The sequence below is a fragment of the Macaca nemestrina genome, chromosome 2 (genome assembly GCF_043159975.1).
Source record: "Macaca nemestrina isolate mMacNem1 chromosome 2, mMacNem.hap1, whole genome shotgun sequence".
Taxonomy (NCBI): Eukaryota; Metazoa; Chordata; class Mammalia; order Primates; family Cercopithecidae; genus Macaca; species Macaca nemestrina.
Genome location: NC_092126.1, coordinates 175,784,374 through 175,795,979, shown reverse-complemented (window position 1 = coordinate 175,795,979; position 11,606 = coordinate 175,784,374). Strand labels below are relative to the sequence as shown.

The following is an 11,606-nucleotide window of genomic DNA, read 5'->3' as shown; positions in this document are numbered from 1 at the left end:
TATATTTTGAGAAAATGCCACTGAAATCTCCGTCATCAGAAAGGATTTAAAACTGCCAGAACTTTAGTGTCAACATTCCTCTTGCTCTAGACTGTGAGTAGCTACACATCTATCTCCACACATGAGCTTCTTTTCTGCTTTAAGCCTAAAAACAGCAGCCATATTTGACATTGAGTTTTTTCAATGTCATATAAAATAATCATGCTCACTTCAGCTCAGATTTTATTGAAGTCATTAGAAGCTTAAGTCTTTTGTGGACTCACTTTTGAATTCAACGTTTCTTCAAGTGTCTCACAGCCATTCCTTCCACACTGTTGCTCAGGGAGGAGAAAGAACAAACCCTGGGGACACTTTCCTCCTTTGAGACTAGTGGACCTTGAGGCAAAACGACACCCACAATTATAGTCTGAGCACTGGGAATTCAATGTAAAGAACATTTTAAAAATATTTCCATGATGTCCTGATTAGCTTCATCCAAGTAACCAAAACAATTCTTTATACTCACACTTCCATCTCTCTCTCTCCCTTCTGCCCTCCCTCCTCCCTCCACTAGCCAGGGGCTGGGAGAAAATATTTGCAACACACATATCAGATATAGAATATGTATCTAGAACTAAAAACAAAACCCAAAACACCCCTTATAATTCCACCATGAAAAGATAATCCAATTTACAAATAGACAACAGATACCCCAGTAAAAATAATCACATTCAAAACCTATTACTATGTTTCTTATAACATTCTCCAATGAAAGAACTGTGGCTCCTGAGACAAATGGCTGGTCCCAGAGCTGGGGCAAGGGATATATTGGATGAGGCTGGCTTATCTTGTAGTTTCAGAATGTGAGGAAGGGCTCGAGAAAACGCAATGATGGGGATATGTCAGATGGATACAGGGACTAAGTAAAGAATCTCCCAATGGCCAAAGCTGAAACAATGTGAGCAACAAAATCAATAATGAAATATTGGTTTATAATCCAAAGTGGAAAATAAATACTGAGTGCATACTCTCCATAGGAAAAAAAAATGATTGGATTTAAAAAATCTAGTCAAATAGACCAACCTATATACAGAAGTATTACAAATAATTTATTCATACATTCCATTTTGAGAAGGTGGAGTATTACTCCCCATCGTGTAAGTGTGGGCGCTGCATAGCGACTTCCTTCCAAAGAGTATGGTATGGGAAAGGAAAACACAAGAGTAACTTTAGAATGGAGAAGCCTGACAAACACAGCCTTAGCCCTGTAATCAAGGTTAACATCAATAGTGATAAGTCATGCTGATAGCATGTACCCTTGATATGATGGAGGAGAAGGGCACTTTACTTCTGTGTTCTTCCTCCACAAAACCCACAACCCCCGTAGAGTCACATGAAAGCTATCACAAACTCCAATTGAGGGATATTCTATAAAATGCCTAGCCAGTACTTCTTAAAACTGTCAAAGTCATCAAAAGCAAAGAAAGTCCAAGAAACGGATGTCTAAAGGAGCCTAAACAGATATAGCAACCATTTTTAATGTACTATCCTGGATGTAATCCTGGGAGAGGTGGGGAATGACACTAGGTAAGAAAGGAAAGGAAGATACAGAATATACTAGGAACTTTAATAATAATATGCCAATATTGACTTGTTCATTGTGAAAAATGTACTGTACTAATGTAAGATGTTAACAGTAGAAGAAACTGGGTGTGTGGTATATGGGAACTCTTTGAACAATCTTTGCAACTTTTCTGTAGATCAAAACTCTTCTAAAATAAAAAGTTTATTTAAAAAAAAAGAACAACAGATTTGAACAGATGCCCCACCAACGAAGACATACAAATGACTAATAAGCACCTTAAAGAATGCTCGACATCATTGGTCATCAGGGAAATGAAATTAAAATCATAATGAGATATACTATACATCCACTGGACTAAAATTATAAAGACTGACAAAAACAAGTGTTGGCAAGGATGTGGAGGAACTGGAATTTTATACACTTCAGGTAGGGATAAAAAATAGTACAACTAACTACTTTGGAAAACAGTTTGGCAGTTTCATAAACTTATATATACACCATCATATGACCCAGTCACTCCAGTCTTAGGTATTTACCCAAGAGAAATTAAAGCACAAATCCACATAAATAAAGACTTGTACATAGATGTTTATAGCAGCTTTCTTTGTAATAACCGCCCCCGCTTCAGAAAAACAACCCAAATATCCATCAGTCAGTGAATGGATAAACACATTATCCATATAATGGGAACCAACTTAACAGTGAAAGGTAACAAAGTACAGCAACATCATGATAAAATTTCAGCAACGTCATGCTTAGCCACACGCAAGAACCTACATGCTGTGTTATACTACTTACATGCAATGCTAGCAAGTGTGCACTATATTTCAAGGGACAGAAAGAAGACCAGTGGTGCATAGGACACGAGAGCCTCTCTAACAAGGGTAAGAGGGGACTTTGTGGACAGATAAAAATGTTCCCTATCTTGATTGTGGTGCTTACATAAGTGTATGCATTTGTTAATGCTCATCAAACTGTGCATTTATAATGGTGCATTTCATCTTATGTAATACAATTTAATATAGTTGATTTGTTAAAAAAAAATAGAGGGAGTACTTGAAGGGATTCTGAGGATGGCTCTCTGGGATCCTTCAGGGATGACAAACTGTCTCTCTCTGCTCCACGGTCCTTCCACCATCCCATGCCATCCCACTCCTCCCACCACATCCCCAGAAAGTAAGGGAGCTGTTTGACATGTGTCTCTTTGAGAGTGAAGGTTCCTGCTCCCTGCAATTTCAGAAGGTAGAAGGCTTGATGGCATAATGTGTGCCACTGTGGCTTGAAGAGATCCTTTAGTGTGCCTGGAAGAGGAAGGAGGAAGGAGGAAGTGGACATACCTTCCCCTGTTCTCTGCGACTTTCAGAAGGCACAGAAGAGGACCCCGATGTCTACTGGAAGCACAGAACTTTGTAGAGAGGTCACAGGTGTACAGCAACTTGAGTGGGGGCCGAAGGGACACACAGCTGCCCCTCTAGGGCAAAAGAGTCCCATGAGGGAGCTGGCATGTAGCCGAACATGGCCTCAGGAAACCATGCATACAGCTACAGCAAGATAGCAGATGCCACGGAATAAAGTGCCACCAGATCAGGACACAGGACTTCCTACTACTGAGGCTGCTGCTCCCAGGCACAGGAAGAGGATTTCTCTCTCCTCCCCGCTGGGGTTGGAGTCAGTGAAGCTAGGATAGACAGTGTTAGTTCAGGGAGAGAAAGCTTGTACCTATGAGTAAGGACAGCTAAAGATATTGAATTTTGACAGAATTGTCAACAGAGAAAGCCAAAGACTTTAACAACAAGAATAGATTACAAAAATCAGTGGACTAGACTAACATCTACACAAAAATAGGGCAAAAAATAAGACATATGCTCTGGGTAGATTTTAAGGTTCAAAGAAGTTTTGAGAATATAGCAAGCTTCATTAAAAAAATTTGCATGTATCTACTTCAGTCCAACTGTTACACTTACATTCAAATAGGATTGTTATGATACACTCCTTTGCAACCTGCTATTTTCACTGGGTTATATATTGTGAACATTTGTCCATGTCAATATATAGTCTTCGACAACATGGTTTTTAATGTCTGTGCAGCGTTCTACCACATGAATGTACGTGCTTTATTTAAATGGTAGCTTATTGTTAAACATTAAGGCTGTTCCGTTTTTTCAGTATTATAAATAAGTTTGATGAAGAATCTTACACATGTATCTTTTCACACATCTCTGATTGTGCCCATAAGATAAATTCACAGTTAAGGAATTTCTGGTGCACGGGGTATTTGTATTTTAAGGCTCTTAACACCCTTTAGAAGGTTTGTGTCGATTTATACTTCCACTAGAAATAATTTTAAAGGCGAATTTTCTATTGATCTGTATCTCGTTCTGACTCAACAATAAATTGAACTGGCTAAAGGATGCCCATATATCCATCTTTCTTTCATTATTATGTTATAATTAGGGTGAGTTTAGAACTAGTAAAATTAGCAACACTAGCAATGTTTTTCATCCTCAGTTTAGCCACAAAAATGGCCATGTCAGTGTAATGAAAGTAATAATAATGGAGTTAACCTTTACGGAGAACTTACTGTATGGCAAGTAACATTCACAGTACTTTACAGATATCAACAATCCTATGAGTTAAGTACTATTACCCTTGACAGTTTAAAGGAGAGGAAACTGAGTTACCAAAAGGGTAAGTGCCTTGATCAATGTAGCTTTTCAGTATTAATATGTATCATTCTTATCTGGATTGTTTCAGTATTTCTGTACATGGTGATTCTTTTAATTTGCATCAGATCTTAAATAATTAAGATCTTTCTCTTACACAGACTAAACACCGACTCACCGCTGCCAAAGCCACTTCTGCTCTGAATATGAAATCCTGTGGTTGGATGGTCTTGGGACCCACTGTGGCAAAATTCTATAGACCCTGTCCCACACTCTGTCATGAAAATGGGACTATATTACAGTTCTCATTCCCAAGCACAGCACTGTCACATACCGCCCCAGTCAGTTGTAGAGTTTGCCACAAGTAATTTGTTATAAGTAATTAAGTTCTGAAGTTTGCAAATGGAGCACTTTTCATGTAAATTGGAGTGGATGTGAGATTATCCTTGCCTAAGGTCACCTCACTCCCACACATTCCCATGTGCTCTCAGAGTAGGAGAGAAGTGGGTGAAGCCTTCGCAAAGTTGTGGAGGAGGGTTACCAGCCTGCAACCTATCCTGCCTCTGCACCCAGGGAGTGGCTGGCACATGCATGTGTGGGTCTCTGCAGGAAAAGCATGGGGAACTACAACTCCAAATGGAAGGAATAAAAGGGGAGGAAACAATGAAAACAACTGAAGAGTAGGAAAAGGTGTTTCTGCCTCAATGCAACTGGAAAAAAAAACTAGACATTTTCATTCCCAGCCTTCTTTCCTCAATTAGCATCAGGAAGCCAAATTTAGCCCCCCCCACCCCAAAAAAAAGAGCTATGCGTGCCCAGCGGGGAGAGATGATGAAAGCACCAACTTTATATGTTTGTGTTTCAGCCTGTCAAAGGCTATCAAGATGGCCATGAAAATAATGGAACCTCCTAAAATCTTTGTTGTTAAAGAAATGTCTTCTCATCAATGAACAGCTTGCCAAGGCCAGATAAGCAGCATGAAAAGCAGAAAAAAAAAATGCTTCTGTTTGCTTATTTAGAGAGTTGTTCTTAATAATTCATCTGCTTACAATTTCCAGAAAGCAATTGCCATCCCTTGCCCATTGACTGGTTGGGAAAGGTCTCTTACACTGTTAAATTGTCCTTTTTCTTCATTAGTCTTTGCACCTTATGTTAACTACGTTCTTGCATGCTAGTGAGCAGTTAGGGCCACTGTCTGCTAATGAGGTCAAGGTTAAGGACTATAAAACTAATAGAATAGTTAACTGATGGTATTTTATAGTTAGCAACTGGACACCTAATCCCAGATAGACATCTTCCAATTTAATGCCTATGTTCCGGGCCAGCACCACTAGCCTCTTCTGGAGAAATAACTCAAAGCAGTGTCATTTTGGTATATCTTGATATATAAATGGTAAATCACTGTTATTCGCCAACATCACAGAATAAACATGTTTTTTCCATTTAAGGGCAGCCTCATCAAGAGTATTTCCAACTCTTAAACTCTTCCGATGGTTTTCAGGGGTGTCCAATCTTTTGACTTCCTTGAACCATATTGGAAGAAGAAGAATTGTCTTGAGCCACATATAAAATACACTAACACTAATGATAGCTGATGAACTTTAAAAAAAATCACAAAAAGATCTCATAATGTTTTAAGAAAGTTTACAAATTAGTGTTGAGCCGTATTCAAAGCCATCCTGGGCCGCGTGTGGCTCTTGGACTGCAGATTGGACAAGCTTGATTTATATGGCAGACCCTCCCTGCTTTTGCAGGCATCTTGCCCCAAATGGCTTTTGTTGGGGATTAATATCAAAGGAACGTCTACCTTTTACTCAATAATCCTCTAAATTTTGAGGTGATCATTCCAATGTGGAATACATTTTAAAAAATGGTTTTGCTTTTTTTCTCTTGATAAAAGTAACATATTTGCATTATAGAAACCTTTAAAATGCAGAAAAGTATAAACAAAAATATTAAACTTCCCATGGACAATGTGGGAAGAATTGCATTTAAGTATTTTGATTAAATTATGGACAGTCCTCAGTGATTGAATTCTACACTGCAGGAATGACTCCTAACTATCTCTCTGTGCCATTGTTTTTACAAAGTTTTTTATTTAAAAACTGTTATGACTGTTTTCTGTTGTATAAATGCCAATCTCTGCTGTGAAATGCCATCAGATGCTTTTCTGTAAATCATAGCACAGAATGTATCCTTCTTTGGAAAACTACTGCCATTAAATATTACTGTCCTTGTAATAGAAGAAAGAGAGGGTGATAATTCTAGAAATGAAATATTTCAGAAGAATCATGAATGAATGAACAGTAATATTTACTACTTGAAGAGACAAAAATAAATTAATGAATTTGGGGAAATAGGACTGTTGATATCTAACATCCAAGATCCATAACCTCCACAAGTCATAGTTGTAGAAAACCTTATTTCAAAAGAGTGTGATGGATAAATAGACTTAAACCATTTTTATCTTTCTGGATTTACCTTGGTAGTGGCAAAATTTAATCATGTTTCCACTCTTAATAAGTCAAAGTCGTGGGACAACTGATTTCATCTCATGTTCCTACACATATCAGGAAGAAGAAACAGACATTGCCATGACTCTAAAGCAGAGATGCTTCTATCGTACAGGATAATGATTTCTAGTTCCACTCCAATTCGAAAATTTTCAAAGGAATGAGGAAGAAGGAAAGGACCAGCCAGTCTTTATGATAACTTAGGAGAGCTCAGTAGGTAAAGGGTCTGATGCATAGCAGGTGATCGACTCTTCGTTTATTATTGGCAGGCTCCCACAGGCAAGAGCACATCCTACTGGAGCTGAGGAAGAAAACAATCTGTCCATACCCACTGCCTGGAGAATGGTCTGTTGCCAGAAGCTGGATGACTTCAGGTCTAGCCAAATGCCAAGCTATGCTAAGGGAAGTTGGGGTTCTTGTCCTGGAGAATTGCAGAATGGTGGGGAGAATGTATTGTCTAGACACTTGCATTTCTCAGAGTTTGAATGAAAGTGTATTCCCCGGTTTAATAAGAGCCTGGCAGCCTCTCCTTATGAATAAGGCATATGTGTCTAAAAGAGAAAGTCTTAACCCTTGAGAGGCAGGGTAGCATAAGAAAGAACCGGAGACCTGTCTGCTGACCCCCGCTTTTGTTCACTTACATGCTTGCTGTGTGACCCTGGACAAATCACTTCATCTCTGGGTCTTTGGTTTCCTAATGAGTGTAATGAGATCCTTTCCAATTATAATTCTCTGTGATTCTCCTCATATGTATGGCTATAAACCACAATGCCCTTACTGGTCCCGCAAGTGATATACAAATAAAGAGTTGCTGCTTGTTGTTTTTTTCAGTTTGGCGGCCACAGACTCCAGGTTTTGTAACAAAAATATATGAGTCCTTTCTCACACTACTATAGAGAAATACCTGAAACTGGGTAATTTATAAAGAAAAGAGATTTAATTGGTTCACGGTTCCACAGGCTGTACAGGAAGCATGGTGCTGCACCTGCTTCTGGGGAGGCCTCAGGAAGCTTCTACTCATGGTAGACAGCAAAGCCGGAGCAGGCATCTTACATGGTAGGAGCAGGACCAAGTGTCGGGAGGAGGTGCTACACATTTTTAAACAACCAGATCTCACAATAACTCACTCACTCAGGATCTGGAGAACAGCGCCAGGGGGCTGGTGCTAAACCATTCATGAGAACTCTGTCCCCATGATCCCATCACCTCCTACCAGGCCCCATTTCCAATACTGGGGATTACAATTGAACATGAGATTTGGGTGAGGACATAGATCCAAACCATATCAAAAAGCAAGTACACATACCACAGCTTTCTTGTTTTCTTCTTCCACTTCACACATAGCAGTACTAAAGCTGACCTTCTTGACAGTGGGGGCAATGATAACAAGGATGATAAACAGGTCACTTCAACAAAAAAATGATAATGAAATGGGAGAGTTCTCTGGCCCCCGTTGCAGGGTGTGTGACAAGGGGTACAACTCTCTGTTCGACCTCCACGAGCTCAAGCCCCTTAGAGGAGGGGGAGCATGCAGACAGGCAGGTGCAGGAATTGGGGCGAGCACTTTTGAGCTCCGACCCCACAGCAGCGTCTAGGGGTGGCTACCTGTGACCCCAGGGTTACAATGCTCTTTTAGCTCTGCCATCCACAGGTGGTTTAAGTGTTAACAAGTTCATTGGCCCCTTGGTACCCGGTCATCCCAAAAGAATTGGATCACACACAGACTGGAAGGATGAATGCAGGGGTTTTATTGAGTGGTAGAGGTGGCTCTCAGCAGGATGGATGGGGAGCTGAAAGCGGCGAGGGAGTGGGAAGATGATCTTGCCCTGGAGTTTGGCCGTCCAGTTGCCAAACTCCTCTCCGACTTTCCCCAGCCAATCTCCTCTCAGCCTTCAGCTGCTCCTTCTCTTCTCTCTTTCTCTGCTGCGCCATTCCGCCGTTCATCTGTGTGTCTCCTCGTCTCCTAGTCTGCCTCTGAAGCCTGGGGTTTTGGGTTTATATGGGTACAGGTTAGGGGGTGTGGTGGGCCAAAAGGCAACTTTTTGGGAACAAAAACAAGAATGCCTGTCCTCATTTAGGGCTGCGGGTATCCAGGCTTGAGGGTGGGGTCTTTGCTGGGGAACCACCCTCTTCTATCCAGGATTTCCCTGTCTCCTGTCCGTATCAATAAGTCACTCAAAGCTTACTTTTGAAGTCTCTTTTCTGTGGTCAGCAGCGTTCACTCTTCAAATAGGAAAGGCCCAAACCAAGGGTTCCCCAACTTGCTCCTCTTTTCATGTCATCTGGATTAGTAAATGATGCCTCATTCAATCCAGTGCCTCAAGCCAGAAACTGGGAGAGTTAAGGGGGTATCCCCATTGTACTTAAGATGATGTTGCAGATCTTTACTCTGGTTTATCAGATACCACATGAACTCTCCAGCCTCCTCTCCCACTCATTCCCCAACACCAGTTTCTCCTCAAGGCTTCCTCATATCCCTCCATATTATGCTCAGGCCCATCCTGGATCCGGCTAACCCTTATCCACGTTGTGTCTCTCCGTGTAAATGGCATTTCCTCAGACAGGCTTTCTTGACTCCCTCCTCCCAAGTATACCGGGGCCCTTTGTAATCATCACAAATTATAATTATGTGTTTGATTGTTCACTTAGTTATAACCCCTTTCTCTCACGAGGTTCCATGAGGGGATAGAGCACTTCCGTCTTCCTCATCACAAGACTTAAGTGACCACCACAATGGCCAGTTCACTGCACACAAATCTTTGTGGTGTGAATAGACAGGTGGGGGCCCCTTAATAAAAGTTTCTTTCTTCTGGTTACTTTATTTCCATCCTATAAGCTATTATCAGGAGCAACACTGCAGATGATCATTTTTTTTTGTCAGTTTTTCACTTTTGCAAGAGCTCTCCCTATGAAGAGCTTTTCCATTTTGGCCTAGATAGGCCTTATTTGAAAGTGGCCATCTCTCTTCACATGCACCCGCCTTTGCTTAGAGATGCAGAGAGTTTAAGACTTTGCCAAGGGTAGGCATGTCGTCAAGACACTCGACATGGTGATGTGAAGCAAGGCTCTGGGTCAGCCCCTACAGAGGTTTGAATCTTGGTTCAGTCCCTGTCTAGCTAATCGACTTTGTGCAGCTAGCCTCAGTTTTTTTCAACTCTAAAATATGGATAATAATAGAATCTAACTGATAGGTTGTCTTCAGAATTTAATGAAGTAACAAATATAAAACAGTTAGTACAATGTCTGGGACACAGCAAGTGTCTGATAAACATTGACTCCTATTAATAGGTTTCACTCAATCCCAGAGGAAAGTTTGTTCACGTGCTGAGTTCTAGGGCTGGGGAATTTCAGGGGAGGCATCTTTCTTTGTCTTCTGTCTCCCTTTCCGTCTCATTTACTTTACCCTATACCCCCATCCTGATGTGCTGTGGTCCCAAAAGGCGGCAAGCAAAACTATGATAGATTCTAATTCTCTACCTTACTCATTTGAAGCCATAAGCGGATTCGAAATTTACAAGCCAGCAGTATAAAATTGCTGATGACCATTGCTTAAACTTTGGCAAGATGAATTCTGCCTAGAAATAATTAGTAATATGTTAGTCAAGTCAACAATAAAATTGTTGCACTGGCATTTAGTGACAGTTCAGGAGAGCGCCCTTACAAGAGGCTCTGTAGGCAGAGAGTAGGTGACATTAACCTTCTAAACAGAAGCCGCTGCACACCGAGTGCCAGAGTACCAAGAAGAATTTAACATTCCACTCCTAGTGCCCTCCCCCACTTCCCCGCTTCAGCAAGGTGGTTTTAAAATGAGGAGCACATCCCGAGTGCTCTGTGTAGGTGGTGAAGTAGGCGGAGGTGAAATGCAAGCTTTATCTTCCCGGCTGCCTGTCATCCGATTCCCCGCTTTCCTCCGACTTTCATGAATGATGAGGTCATCCCGGTGCAGGAAAATCAAACTCCTATTTTTTCAAACCCAATAAAGGCCAGCATTGTACGTCTGCGTAAACAGAGAGGCCAGACGGGCAGGGTGGCGGGAGGACTAGTGGCCCGCCCTCTGGCGGCCGCGAGAGACAGCGTGCCCCGCGCTCCGCCGAGCCGCGACAGGGAGGCGGGAAGGGTGCGTGCGAACATGTAAGTTAAAATTAGATCAATAGTCAGCTTAGCGGCCTCAATCAATGCTTCGCAGGGAGAGCATGCAACCATCTATTTATAAGCTAACCCCGGCATTATCTTCCTCTTTTAGGACGCAGAGATCCATTACTGCGCGCGGCGGGGGAGAGGACGCCGCCGGGAGCTGGTGCGTGCCACACTGCAGCCTCGCAGGCTGCCCCGGACTTCCAGCCCCGGGTCGGCTCTGGGCGGGCAGGGGGAGGATCCACACCGCCGAGCTGTGGCCCCGCTGCTCCCAGCCGCGCTCCCCCGGCGCGCCAGCTGAGGACTCATTCCCGCCCATTCCTTACCTCGATGGAATCCTTAGCCCTTAGAGAGAGGGCTAAAAAAAACAACAGACAAACAAACAAACAAACAAACAAACAAAAAAAAACAAATTCGAGACGGCCCCGGGACCCTCCCGCAGATGCAGGGCGCACTCTGGCCAGTTCTAACCATAGACTTGACTGCATGTTGACAAGGGTTTCCAACCTAGCTTTCCCGAGGTACTGCATGACTCAGTCCTTGCTCAGATGGCGGTTGCTGTAAATAGTTGCAATTTCCCTCCTTCCGTCTCAAAGCACGGATGGGAATGGATTTGCAGCGGGGACTGTGTATTGTATTTAAGGTCTTGGTGAGATGGAAGCGGGCTCCATCAGCTCCAGACTTCCTGGGACATCTCGGCATTTCCAGGTCCGTTTGCCCCAATGGTGGAAG

General features: G+C 42.3%; 1 long non-coding RNA gene across 1 annotated transcript; it reads right to left on the bottom strand.

The window, feature by feature from the left end:
- Window positions 1-8,447: 8,447 nt before the first annotated feature.
- On the bottom strand, window positions 8,448-11,323 carry LOC139362072 (uncharacterized). Its single transcript, XR_011620377.1, has 3 exons — window positions 11,201-11,323; window positions 8,927-9,022; window positions 8,448-8,721 (listed from the first exon to the last, which is right to left on the bottom strand). It is a non-coding gene; the product is annotated as an uncharacterized lncRNA (long non-coding RNA).
- Window positions 11,324-11,606: the final 283 nt, after the last annotated feature.